Genomic DNA, 14,078 nt, shown 5'->3' on the forward strand with positions numbered 1-14,078 from the left:
CCTGTCCTGTCTTTCTTATCTTTCTCCATCTCTGAGTGAAGTTAGCGTCTTTCTTTTCTCTCCCTCTTCCTCCCTTCTCTCTTCTCTTCAGCGAGATGCTGAAGTAAAATAAGAAAAAGAAAAAAGACAACACGAACCACTTTAACCCCTGACTTTAGCAAAGGCTTGTGCCTCATTGATCTCTTTTTTTTAAATATGACATCCTCTGGTGATTAAAACACGAACAGGACTGCCTTTCATGTGTTACTGTTCAGACTTAAATCAGTTTAATGTTTGAAGGCCTGTGGGTTAAACCAAAAGTAACAAGCCTGTTTTGAAAATGTAGAAAGTACAGATATTTGTTTAGAGAGTAAAAGTAAAAAATTGTCAGGAAAAAAATATTCAAGTAAATTACAGTACAATATTCTACTTAAGTGCCACAACAAAGTATTTGTACTTCTTTACTTCCCACCTCTGGCTTTCAGAGAGCCTCTTCTGCATACCTCGACTGTAAAAAGTGGTTGTTTGAGTTACGATTGCCTTCCAATTAGCTCAAAACAGTTTGGCTATTGTCTCCTTATCTCTGGCATCAACGAGGTATTTTTACTCAGGGAACTGCTGCTCACTGGATATTTTCTACTTTTCAGATATTGTTTTGAACCGCCGAGATGAATGTGTGGGAAAATCCCAGTAGATCAGCAGTTTGTCAAATACTCAAATCTGGCACCAATAGCCATGCCACATTCAGTATCACTCAAACCACCTTTCTTCCTCATACTCATTCTCAGTTTAAACTTCAGCAGGTTGTTGTAACGATGTCTACATGCCTAAATGCATTGAGGTTCTTCCATGTGAATGATTGATTACATATCTGCACTAACAATCTGTTGAACAGGTGTACCTAATAAAGTGGCCAGTGATCGCAGTGTTCACACATATATTAAACAAGTTAAATATTGTCCTTTCTTTGGTTAAATCTAAAGCCGAGGGTCTAGTTTTCACCACATATGAGCTAGTTAAAGAGAGAAAAGACTTCCCTTTTCTTCACTGAAATGTAATCCTTCACTCTCTACTGTGTTTTGCACACAGGGAAAAATGTCTGATTTATGACTGCATAAAGCAGAAGGTTCTAATAAAAAGTTATACATGTATTTAAATGCACAACAGCTGGGTAGCTATAAGACTAGCACTCAAGAGATATGACAGTAATGGAGGGAGAAGTCAATTACATTTGCAACTGTGGTTGAGTTTTTCTCTTCATGATTTTGATCCTGTAAGCGGTAAGGCTGTTATGTGGAGCTTGTTTGTGGACTACATGGGCTTTTGTAAGTGTGGATAATCATTTTTAGATGGCTGACCTTTTTTTAAAAACTGGTGCTGCACTTCATTTCCACAGGCGAATCAGATCGATAACAGAGTAACAGAAATGATATTTTTCTGTTATAGAAACTCTTCTTTCAAAATGCGGCTCTTACATTAACCACAACGAAACCAATGACTGTTCGTTGGTGGCTTCAGGGGCTTTGTGTTCATTTAAAACTTGTTCTTCCTCTACTCCACACTGGTTTTGCAGGAAGTTCTTTTTTCCCACAATTTCCAAGTGCTTGTTCATAGGGAACTGTTAATGACAATCTGTCCAGCATGTACTCCACCTGTCACAGGCCCCCTGGGACCCTGAATTGGATGAGCGATGGATGAATGGATGGATTAAAAAATGTCTGCATGAACCAGCTAAAACACTAAATTGCAATTTACATGTTTCATTACCAATAATAACCCAATAATATTATTTAAGTATTAATAATACTCACACTAAATCAATACTTAATCAACTCTAACACTGTGGATCTACAAAATAACACGACTGTCTAAATTCATTTAAGATACCAGTGGCACAACTTGCAACCTGACAGGTTTCAGTCCTCTGTGTGATATCATAAGTAGTTTATTATGTGAAAAACTTCACGAGTACTTACTATACATCTGTTTGATTAGAGTAAATATAAATGTTTTCTGTTACTTCAACTTCTCTGATCTTGGTCTCAGTCCAACATTCCCGTGTTGCATAAGAGCAGTCTAAAGTCAAAAAGTCTTATTTGTTTTCTGATATTCTCTGAGGTAAATCACAGCACGATATCACACACACACACACACACACACACGCACGCACGCACGCACACACACACACAAGCAGCTGTATCACATGCCTCTCCAATTTTGCCAAAATAAATTTGCCTCTTTCTCCCTCCTGACATGAAGTTTCCACTCTTAGTTAAATGTCACGGCCACTTTTCCTTCCTGCTTTGAGTGATGCTCAAGCTGTAACCTAATAGTGGTTTTAAGTCAGAAACAATGATTTCTTTGCCCTTTTTTCTTCACTGAAACAATGCCATTTCTTTTTTCCTGTGCACAAAGCAGATAACATGCTGAGCAACCACGACACACAAGAATTAAAACTGACATGCTTCTGGGCGTCCAGCTATTTTTACTTATTGTCTCACTAATTTGAAGCGGTTTGCAGCAATTTATTAAAATTCATGAAGTCAGTATGTGTGGTTGAATCTCATCTCTGTCTCGCTTGTTCTGTTTAGAGTAGTATGGTCAGCTCTGAAAACATCTGAACCCTTGGTTAGGATGAAGAAAACTTCTCAAACTGTTGCTTTTCCTCTGCGTGTCCCCTGAGGAGGCCAGATAATGATATGCTGGTGGGGCAGATTGCAGGGTTTCCATCGGTCTGGAACTGTAAACACAGCGGAGAAGGCTCGTTAGGACATTCCAGAAATGTCCTCAACTGGGGATTCTTGGAAGAGCGCTTCGGCTGTTTGCATTCTTGCTTTGGGACAGCAGTGCTAACAGAGTCTCCTGTGATCACTAACTCCTCCTGAGTGAGAATTATATGGGGGAGAAAGAAGGGGAACAGATGCTGGGCATTCCTCTGCACACTGTGAGCTGGCCATTGGTGACACGTGCTGCACCCAGTGAAAAATGTTTGCTGTTAATGTTTGCTCTTATTTTTTTGCTCGTGTGAGTGTTGTGGATGAAAATAATATCTATTGAACTTGTTTAAAAATATTCATGGCCTGACTTCTTTTAATTAAAAGCACTGATGACATGAGCACTCACTTTGGGTGAAAAGGGGGTGATGTTTTGTCTCATTTATACTAAAAGATGTCCCTCAGCTCCTCCAGCTAGTGCAACTTGCTAATAAGCTGATCCTTTTACCTATACACAACAAGAATTGAGTCACCTGTTGCTTAGTAAGATACCACTGGGAAGTCTCAAGCTGAGCATTTTTGCCATCCCATGGGTTTCAATCTGGGTGCTACAAGCGAGGAGGCCATTGTAATAGCTGGGTCTAGAACAGGGGTCTCCAACTCCAGGCCTCGAGGGCCGGTGTCCTGCAGGTTTTAGATCTCACCCTGGGTCTACACAACTGAATCAAATGATTAGTTCATTACCAGGCTTCTGGAGAACTGCAAGACACGTTGAGGAGGTAATTGAGCCATTTGAATCAGCTGTGTTGGATCAAGGACACATCTAAAAACTGCAGGACACCAGCCCTCAAGGCCTGGAGTTGGAGACCCCTGGTCTAGAAGTACACTAGTGTCTGATTGGATCTAAGTGTTGTACATTTCACAATCACTGGACCAGTCCATAGATACACAACATTACTTTTCACTAACTACACTTTGGACCTACCTTCAGCAGAAAGTTTAACAGGAGTGATTATTTATGTGTTTAGTGCACAGAGACACCTTTGTCCCTGCTTAAGAAACTGAGGGCTATCTACCAATCAGAAGGATGGTTGTTCAATCCCTAACTCCTCCAGTTTGCATGTTGCTGTACCTTTGAGCAAGATACCGATCCCTGAAGTGCCCCCAGAGTGTTCGTCTGAGTATATGAATGTTAGTTTAGATGCTTAAGCACAGAATAAAAACACTCAACTTGTCAATCACAAGGCAAGCCAGTGATAAAGCATGCACAGTTTATCATCCATTCTGAGTAGTGGCAGGCATATCTTCTTCTTTAGGGGTCGCCACAGCAGATCATCTATCTCCATCTTACCGTATCCATGGCATCTTCCTGCATGCCCTGATTCACTACATAGTCAACATCTTTCATCTATCAACTATCCCCCCTCTGTACATTCACCTTGGCTCTCTAAGTTTGTTTCCTTTACCAGTCATGAGCCCTACATTCACATAGTCACCACACTCACCTCCACAGTCCTGCCTTTCCTTCTCTCTCTCTTCTTCCTTTGTCCTACACCAGCAGAAGGAGTTTTCATTAGCACCCTGTTAGCCAACAGCACCACAGCTGGTCATTGTTAACCTGACCTCCAGCAGATTCAGTATGAAATCTCATTCTTGATGATCAGCTTGTTTGATTTGGCAAAGATTTTATGCTGGATCCCCTTCCTGATGCAGTCTTCCCCGTTTATCTGTCCCGCTTGGGAACTGCAAGTACACCGGAGTACACCGGCTTATCAGCCCCCCTGGCTGGATTAGTGGCTGCACACTGTAATTACAAAGTATCTTTGGTTACTATATCCATAATCTGACATAATCATTTATGTCTTTCTCATCATTAATTTGAATAGATGTTTCAAAACAGCTGCCTGGACGTGTTACTGAGCTCTTGGTGAGACCTGCCAATAGAAGGGCTATCAGGAGATTAGAGAGCAGCGCTGCAGGATTTACCAATGCCACAAAGGACTAGAGATGTAATCTAAATCGCTACATGAGAAATTGAGAGAAAACCACAGTTCCTTTGTTTTGTTTATGGTTCACAACTTTACATTTTTGGTTCAGCACACTGAAAAACTCCATTATAAAGCATGAGTCAAGCGTAAGTGAGTAAAATACACATAGTCTGCTGCAAACTTGTAAACACAGCAGAACATTTCGGAGTTAAAAAGCAAGTGAATATTGATCCTAAACTCGCAGTGCTGTGAGAAAATCACGTTATGTTTACAGTTCACTCTGCTGCCTTCACGTTTAGAAAATATAAATTCCCGTAAAACCTCTGGGATAAAAAGGCTTATCTAAAGAATTTCAAAGTTAGATTTACGTGATTTTCCCCAAACTTGAACAAACTATAATTACAGACACCAGTTCTTAAATGTCTGCAACAGGGAGAGCTCCCAGGCCTCCAAAAAAGCCCTTTAGGAGTTGAAACAAGGTCATCACAACACAAACATAATCTCAGTGTCATATGGCACATTTGGAGAAAATGGCATTATAAGTTAAAGGTCTTGTTCCAAGTAAATTCAAGCGAGCGCAGCTGGTTGGAGGTTTAAAGAAGCAGGCATATTTGAGACTCATTCTAAAGGATCATTCACAATTAGGTGTTATATAGTAAATGTTAGTGATTCTTACAGCTAAGTAATCACCTGGTTCGGTCTTATAAACTGAAACACGGAGGAATGACGTTTTCTCCAAAGTAAAGCAACGTGAATGTAAGCTAGGATTCGATTAAAAAGTCTGTTTTTGTTCAAATGATTAAGCCCACATCGCTGAAAGACTTGGTAAATATGTACATAATGGAGACAGACGTAATAACGTTCAATCAGCCTGACAAACATGTTACAGATTGTACCTTCTTTTTTTTTTGAGAGAGAGAGAGTATAAACTACACAGTGCAAGCACAGCTGATGCTCACAGCTTTGTCTATCTGGGTCAATGCACAGTATGACAAGTTTAAATAGAGTCAAAAATTTTCCATTGCATATTTCTGACCAGTTAAATTCATCACAGGAGGAGATATTTCCCCCCCTTCGCTTCTCCATTCAGCCTTAAAAATAGACTTTCTGTGCAAAATAAGACAATGGTCTTCTTTTTGTCAACACAATACAGCCTCTGTGTGTCAGCAGACACGTCCAGGCCTGGAGTTGCTACCATTAACATATCTGACAGCTGAATCATCATCACTTACTGGTAGTAATGCCAAAGCTGAAAGTCATCACGAAGATAATGGATGATACTGTTAGAAATTCTTTGATTTGCAAACAAGCTACCACAGAGGGAGTTAACTCCTTAAAAAATCTTTATGATATGTGTTAACAGTGAAGGCGTGATAACTGTTTCCTTATCTCTTTAATGGAAGTTGTAATAACACAACATTCCTATCAGTTCCTAAAATCATGAAGTACCATCCAAAACAACTTCAGATAGATTATCTTTTACTCCCCATCCAATTTTGGTTTTATGTGTTTATTTTTATAAACCAAATTAGGTCTTATTTCCCTTCTGACACGCGTTTAAACATTAAACCTCTAAAAGAAAATATTTCTCATTTTGTGGAATAAATGCTAAAATATGGATAAGACATATATTATGCTAAGGTTTATTCTAGCACTTAACAAATAGATGTAAAAAAAAACACAAGTTAAAACTATAAGAAAACAACAACAACAATAATAATAATAAGTATAATTATCATGTAATACTCTGAAAAATACTCTGAAACTATTAAATCGTGTTTTTAAACCACAAACTAATAAAGTATGCCAAAGGTATTCAGTGAGAGACAAAGTTGGTAGCGTAATGTCTAATATTACCCAATATGCAGTGAAGTGTTGCACAATACTGAATAAACTCCACATTTATTGCACAATTCGTTTGTGCCAGTTGTAAGAATATGAAGAGCACGTAAACGGACATGATATATCTGCACTGAGAAGAAAAGCATTAAGCCTCAGACACCTGCCGTGTCAATTTATACCACGTTTTATGCTGGGAAACCATACTCCATAAATACCTCCATTTTCTGTCTATTAACCAAATGACTTTTCCAATTCAGGGTCGTGTAGGGGCGGAGCCTATCCCAGCTGTCATGAGGTTAGAGGTGGTGTACACCCTGGTGGTCTGTTGAGCACAGGGCTGAAAGACTGTCAAGCACTGATGATCACATTTCCATCTAGGACCAATTTTGAATTCTTAGTAAACCCAATGTGAACGTCTTTGGACTGTGAGAAGAAGCACAGGTCCACACAAAAGGCCGGGCTTGTTCTTTCTGTGGAGCTGCAGCAATAATCACTTCACCACAGTGCCGCCACCTATGGTAAATGGCCTGCATTTGTATAGCGCTTTTCTAGTCCATAGGACCCCAAAGCGCTTTACACTACATTCAGTCATTCACCCATTCACACACCGGCGATAGCAAGCTACATTGTAGCCACAGCTGCCCTGGGGAGCACTGACCTGCTCTGCCACCTGAGCTACAGCCACCCCTATGAATACCTGCTCTGCTTAACTTAGAGCTAAGGGCTCAAATAAAGCTTCCTATCACTCCATCACACCCAACGCTTTTCACACTGCTAAGCCAGTCCATCATCTACCTGCTCATCCTCTCTTTTCACCCCTTACTGAACCCTCGCACACACACACCCCCTCTCAGCATCCCCAGCCTGCATTCCCCTCATTGCTTCTCGACCATGGAAAGCCCCTGGTACATTTTCAGAGCTGCTGAGCTTGTACACAGACACAGAGCCCTCTCTCTCTCTTTCCACGGTGCTGCTGGCCAAAGCCAGCCATCAGATCACATGCTATCTGCAGCCTCAGCAGCAGAGGAACGCAGCTATTTGCTGGGGGCACACATGCTGAGGCTCGAAATGAATGACTGGCATTCTGGTGACCTCCCAGGATGGCAGTGGCCTGGTGGGGTGGAAGACTGTTTTAGGATGGGATGTCATGGCTTGTTGCAGCGTCATTCGTCTGTGGCAGGCGTGCTGTCTCCGGGGCAGAAGGCTGCAAAATATTTTCACATCTTAAAAGGGCATCTTGGGCTCAAAGCGTAACAATGATCAGTTTGATTCACTTTCACCCTGAAGATGGTGATGACTGGACCTAAATGGATCTATTTTGTGGCTTTTTTTTTAGTTTGAGGCTGAACCCTGTAATAAAACTCAAACATCAGTCACTAAATAAAATGATCTATGGCAGGCTCCCTTTGTTGTAAAACTTCATGACCAGATTTAAACACTTGACTTATCAGGATTTAGTCAAGTACCAGAAAATACAGTTAACTTATGAGAAGCTTATATCTTTCAGTGCCTCAAAGATAAGTGAAAAAAGAGAAGTAGGAAAAATAAGGGGATGGGAAACATCATTACAGCAAGCATGTTCTTTGTTTCGGATCAAAATATCACAATAGTTTCATTTTGCCTTTAGGACGTAGAAAGCAAAACAGAAGGCTGTATGTGGTATCCATGCATTCTGCAGTATCTGACACCTTTGGCTGGTATTACTGATAAGCCTTCTTGCACCTGTGACTGCAAATTTCTGTGCAGACCACAACACACTGTCCTGCTTCTTGCTGTTCATGGAATTATTTGGACCTGCAGTTCCTCTTCTCATAATACATCTCTTTTCATTTTTGAATTCTAGCATAGACAGTCACAGAGCAAAGTACAATTCACAAGAAGACCTCTCAGATATCAGCAGAAAAATGTGGATTTTCCAGTTTTGCAGACAGAACTCGGAGAGTTGGGTGCCTGTGCTCTCTTTGAGAAGTCACTCGAACATGGATGGCAGTTGGAGGCAGTTATAGCATTTATAGCAAGCTTAAAATGCTAAAATAAATAAACAGATTTCCATTCAAAATACATAAATAAATGGAATAGATGTGAGCACAACTTGCTATAAATTATTCAGATGAACAATAGCAGCTGGGACTAAGTTGTGTTTTTGTAACACTGCAAACCTCTGTGCAGAGCGAAGGGAAACTTAAATTCCCCAAACAAGGGGTGTGAGCCATTGTTTAAGATGAAGTTGGCCATCTACTTCAAGAATCTGATATACAGAGATTCTAGGTTAAGCTGCGATTTACTAATCAGCTTCCCTGACCAGGTCGCAGTTTACATCAGTTTGTTCCTGTCCTTTTAAGATAGACTGCTGCACAATGACACCAAAGAAAAAGATAAAACTGATTCAATACAACATCTATAAAACAGTGTCATAATTACCTTTTTAATGTAAAAGGAGGGCAGTTTCTGCAAGCACAACAAACACTGATAACCCTCTCTGCATACTGCATACTGAATACTGCATACTGAATTTTGACACAGTTTGAGTCAAAATTCAATCTTGAATCAATAATAGTCCCAAGATACGTAAAGTGTAAGATCGTACACGTTCCACAGTTTGAGCCTTGACGTTTGTAGCGTCGGGTGTGCTGGTATTGCAGGCCGTGTATATAATAATTGTACATGAGCAGCAAGCTATCCATCAGGGTGGCCGAGTGGTTAAGGCGTTGGACTTAAGATCCAATGGACAACAGTCCTCGTGGGTTCAAACCCCACTCCTGGTAGAATGTAACCAATCTTTGAATGAGTTTCATCTGTGTAAGGGTGCTTTTGCTCCATTATCACCTCTTACTTCGGTGCTGCTTTTCTGCATTTAATTCAGAACCACAGTGTTGCGGTGGTGTTTCCTCACAGAAAGAAAGTCCAAAGTTCAAATTCACCACCAGACCGAGGACTTCCTGTGGGGAGTTTGAATGTTCTCACTGTGTAATCTGGCTTCCTCCCACACTCCAAAAATATGCAGTTAGTGGGGTTAGGTTAATTGGTGACTCTAGATTGGCTATAGGTGTGAATGTGAGTGCAAACGGTCGTCTGTCTCTCTGTGTTAGCTTGTCTGACAGCAATTTAACTGTTTATTAGCCTTTTGTAATTTCACTGAAATTAAATGATGAACGATGGCGTACAAAAAGTCTTGACCCAGATATCTGCTCGATACACTGGAAGCATCAAAATACAGGCCATTTCTCTGGAGACTAAATCAGGATACCAGTAAATGGGTTAGATGCATATCAGAGTGTTATCTATCTTCTTCCTGAATTTTTCCTAAATTTGGAACTATTTATTTATGATTTTGGACCATCTACCTGATTTATTTTAGCAAGCACTGTGCCAGATATGGCTGCACTACACATCTGTTTTGACATCTCTTCATACTGTATCCCCAGTGATTCATATATGTAGTCTGTTTGCTATAAATGCCTGGAAATTCCCTTCAGTGCCATCCAACTTGCAGCAACATGCTGAGCTTCTTCCCTTTAAACAGATAGGCAACCAGTTTTTATTATCTCTACCAGAGGTGGGACCAAGTCATTGTTTTGCAAGTCTCAAGTAAGTCTCAAGTCTTTATCCTCAAGTCTCAAGTCAAGTCTCAAGTAATGTCAGGCAAGTCAGAGTCGAGTCTCAAGTCACTGGTGTAAAAGTCCGAGTCAAGTCACAAGTCTGAAACTTTGAATTTCAAGTCCTTTCGAGTCTTTAAAAAAAAAAAAAAACGAAAAAAAGCATGTTGCAGTTATATGCTAAATGTAAATATTAGACCATGTAATTTTAAAATCTGTGTTTTTCTCAACACATGACAAAATAGTGAACTTAGAAAATATACACAAATTGTGAAATTGCACCTCTTTAAAATGCAGCTCAATTAAACCTAGCTCCAAGAATAATTTTCACCGACAGTTCTGAGATAAGCTGCATGTTATTCTTGGATGCGGTTGTAGGACCAGCTTTAAAATCGCATGACAAAAATATCATACACATTAAAAAAAACTGTATCACCAACGTAGCCTGGACAACATTTGCTAGTTAGATGAAGTCAGCTATCTCATCTTAGCATATTTATATGCATATTTATAATCATACGGTTCTTGGAGTGAGCGCATACACTCATGAAGTTTAGTAACTTCCGGTCACTGCAACAAGCCCAGGTACAGTTTACCGACGGATGGGTGCAGGACCTTGAAATGCACCGTGTCGAACGAAAGACCATCGTACGTATCATAAGTTTACCAGTCTCACAAATCGTCGTCATAAATATACATTCCTTAACCGTTTATTAATAGGACCTTTGAGCTCAACGGTAATTAATTAGTAGTGGAAATAATTTCTGGTACCCATCACAGAAATGTAGCAGTGACAATAATACTGTATGCTGTAATCGTACTGGGCAATTAGTGATACAAAAAACCTGTTTTATCCTGTGAATAAAAGTATATGTTTTTGTCAATGTACCATAATAACAGAAGCGAAACGCAATATTGTGTCAGGACAATTCACTATTTATGCACAATAAATAAAGGAGCATAGCGCGACAATTTCTGTTCAGCGCCAGACTTACTTGTAACCTATATCACTAATTATGTTATGAAAATGACGTATTAACTACTAAAAAACACTGACCTTCGTGTAAATGCTTGGAGCAGACTAACCTGTGAGCTGGAGTGTTCTGGGACGTTATATTTGATCTTTGAATGGCTGCAATCCAGGCCATCCGTCGCGTCTTTGTTACTTCGGAAACATGGCTCGAACAATTTCTCTTCAACGACGTAATCCGATAACAACCGATCTCTTTACCCGTCGGCTTCCCGTGGCTGTCATGCGACCGGCTATTGCAGTTAATAATACAACGGCTTCTTGACATTTTTGTGTTTCTTTTTATTGCTGTATAACTGATTTTAATTGAAAGCCTGCGTGCGCTAGTACCGCTTGCCACGAGTTCCCAGAATCCTTTGCGGTTCTACCCGTGAATGACGTCACATTTTCAATCTCTATATAATATGCATGTTAAATTTTATATTTGGGGTAAAATATCAAGTCTTTTCAAGTAAACCGGTTCAAGTCCAATTCAAGTCCCAAGTCATTGGTGTAAAAGTCCAAGTCAAGTCACAAGTCTTAGAACATTTTTTCAAGTCAAGTCTAAAGTCATAAAATTAATGACTCGAGTCTGACTCGAGTCCAAGTCATGTGACTCGAGTCCACACCTCTGATCTCTACTATCAATCTAAACAGGTGTCAAACAGGAATGATGTTATATGTTGCTTGCCTGTTTACTTCGACATAATTTCATCAGTAAACTAAACTCCTAACATTGGAATTTGAGGTGTTGCGACATACAAAAACTGGGAAACTTATCATCAGCACTTTCCTGAGAACAGGATGCTGCTTGAATGCAGCACACCTTCTTTTTGTCTCTTGTGTAATGTGTGAATCAGGAAGCCATGCCACTCCAACACTATCGCTTACATTCCCCACCAATCCTGACATATCAGGTGACCTTGTCAGCTATTCCGTCTTATTCTTTCCCACGAATCTAACAGTGCAACATGCATCCTGTCTTATCCAGTCCTTTAAACTCTCTGTCTGCCTGATACAGCCATCAAAGACTTATATGATCTGAGTCCAAAGATATGAATATGCTTGAGGGAACAAAAAGAAAGTGATAATGATGCAGAGATAGACATAGAGTCAAGCATCTTGTTGCACAGGCTTCAGATAAACTACAACACTAATCTCTCTGTCTGTGTTGATATGGCCTCTTTTTAAAACTATGACAACTTCATTCGATAAAATGTCTTTTAAAATGACCTCCAACTGCAGTTTAGAATAAAGCAGATAAAAAAGTCTTTAAATAGAATGTGATAAAGACCATTTCATGCCTGTTAGCTATAGCTTTTTGCAGGATTAATTTGTCTACTTAGGTTCTTGATGTGCTTAAAGAGCCATAGGACCATCACCAATGGTGATTTCCATTTTCAGTTAATCAAGTGATTATATCTAGATTAAAAGATTACCTCAGTATAAGATTAGTTAAAGAAAATAATCCCACTGCGGTCTGCTGTTGCTCAGACATTGGAGAAAGTGGTTTTCATTCGGAGGTGAGAACTGGGATGAGTCACAACAAATGAGAAGGTTTAATCCCACCTCTTATCACACAAACTGTTGACAAGGTGGATTTTTTTCTTCTTGACAGTCTGAACCATTTGGTGCATCTCAAATTACAAACTTCCATATTTACACTTTCTATTTTGAGTGCGTACTGTAATTGTGTTCAGACTGGCAAGTGCAGCTACATGCCGTGTACTACAAGTATCTCTGTGGGGTAGTCATAACATGCAAGCAGTAACACTGTACACTGTACACTTATCACCCTTATCTTGAGCTAGCAACAAGCTAGCACAAGGTGTTATGCTGCCATTAGCAATGCTAGCTGGCAAATAGTAACAGATTTTAGGAGTCAATATCACTTGTATTGTGTTTTTGTTTAGTTTTTATGCACATTAAACTTTTTCAATGTATAAAACATTAATGTGAGTGGTCACACACTCTTACAATCCATAAGTGTAGCTAGAGCAACAATGGTCAAATATTGTGACTGCTGCTTGTGGCATGTGCTCAGTTTCACTTGGGACAGCACTATTCTGTCCAGTTACTACTCAAGTAATGACAGTGTTCAGAGTGTACCACGTGGAAGTGTTTTAGCATAACTATCTAAATAAAACGGGATTTCTAACCCTTCCTGATATTTAACCTGTGCACACAGCTCAATAAAGTATGAGAAACATCAGCTCTGACTTTTTTTTGTCTGTTTTATTTCACAATGTTTTATAGAAGTCTGAAGTCAGTTATTAGGATGGTTGAAAAGTTCAAGTCAGTGTGGTATCCACCGCATTTATCTCAACATATAACTCATCATCTTTAATGGCATACTAATACCAGAATTTCTTGGGTTTATAGCCATCAAGTTAGGTAAATTAACAGTACTTTGAACAAAGTTTTATAGTGTTACAGTGCAAGCAGCCTGGGACGTTGCAGACCACTGAATCCTGCACACAAACAAAAAAAGCCACATGATCCTTGGGGTTCTTGTAAAAAGAAAAGTACCATAATGTTGTTCCACCATGCAATACCACCTGGAAAGCATCTGATCGGTATCTTAATTTTTCATCATGACAATGATCCCAAACATGTTGCTAATGAAGTAAATGCATAACTGGATTTTTTTATATTTTTTTTTAAAAAGCAAACAAACAAATAAAAACACACAACAGAACACTATCACATGGGGATTGGCTTCCCCAGAGCCTGGAGCGTAGCTATTTTGAACCTCAACATTAGCTTTGAATATCCTTCAAGAAACCTGGAGAACTATTCCTGAAGAATACTTACAGAAATTAAAGAAAGTTTGGCTAAGAGAGTTCAGGCTCCAGTGAAGAATAAAGTTGGCCTTAACAAGTATTAGCTGTTAAGCTTGTGAGAATTGCCATTTTTGCCTTTTGTATGTTTTAAGCTCTCTTAGACAAAT

At 39.6% G+C, this 14,078-nt stretch overlaps 1 long non-coding RNA gene and 1 other non-coding gene across 2 annotated transcripts; one reads left to right on the forward strand and one right to left on the reverse strand.

Moving 5' to 3' along the window:
- Positions 1-243: 243 nt before the first annotated feature.
- LOC145422046 (uncharacterized) lies at positions 244-4,408 on the reverse strand. The gene is made up of 2 exons (XR_013903429.1): positions 4,199-4,408; positions 244-2,719 (listed from the first exon to the last, which is right to left on the reverse strand). It is a non-coding gene; the product is annotated as an uncharacterized LOC145422046 (long non-coding RNA).
- A 4,797-nt stretch (positions 4,409-9,205) lies between these two features.
- Positions 9,206-9,288, forward strand: trnal-uaa (transfer RNA leucine (anticodon UAA)). Its single transcript has one exon. It is a non-coding gene; the product is annotated as a tRNA-Leu (tRNA).
- Positions 9,289-14,078: the final 4,790 nt, after the last annotated feature.

Source organism: Astatotilapia calliptera, chromosome 18 (assembly GCF_964374335.1).
Source record: "Astatotilapia calliptera chromosome 18, fAstCal68.1, whole genome shotgun sequence".
NCBI lineage: Eukaryota > Metazoa > Chordata > Actinopteri > Cichliformes > Cichlidae > Astatotilapia > Astatotilapia calliptera.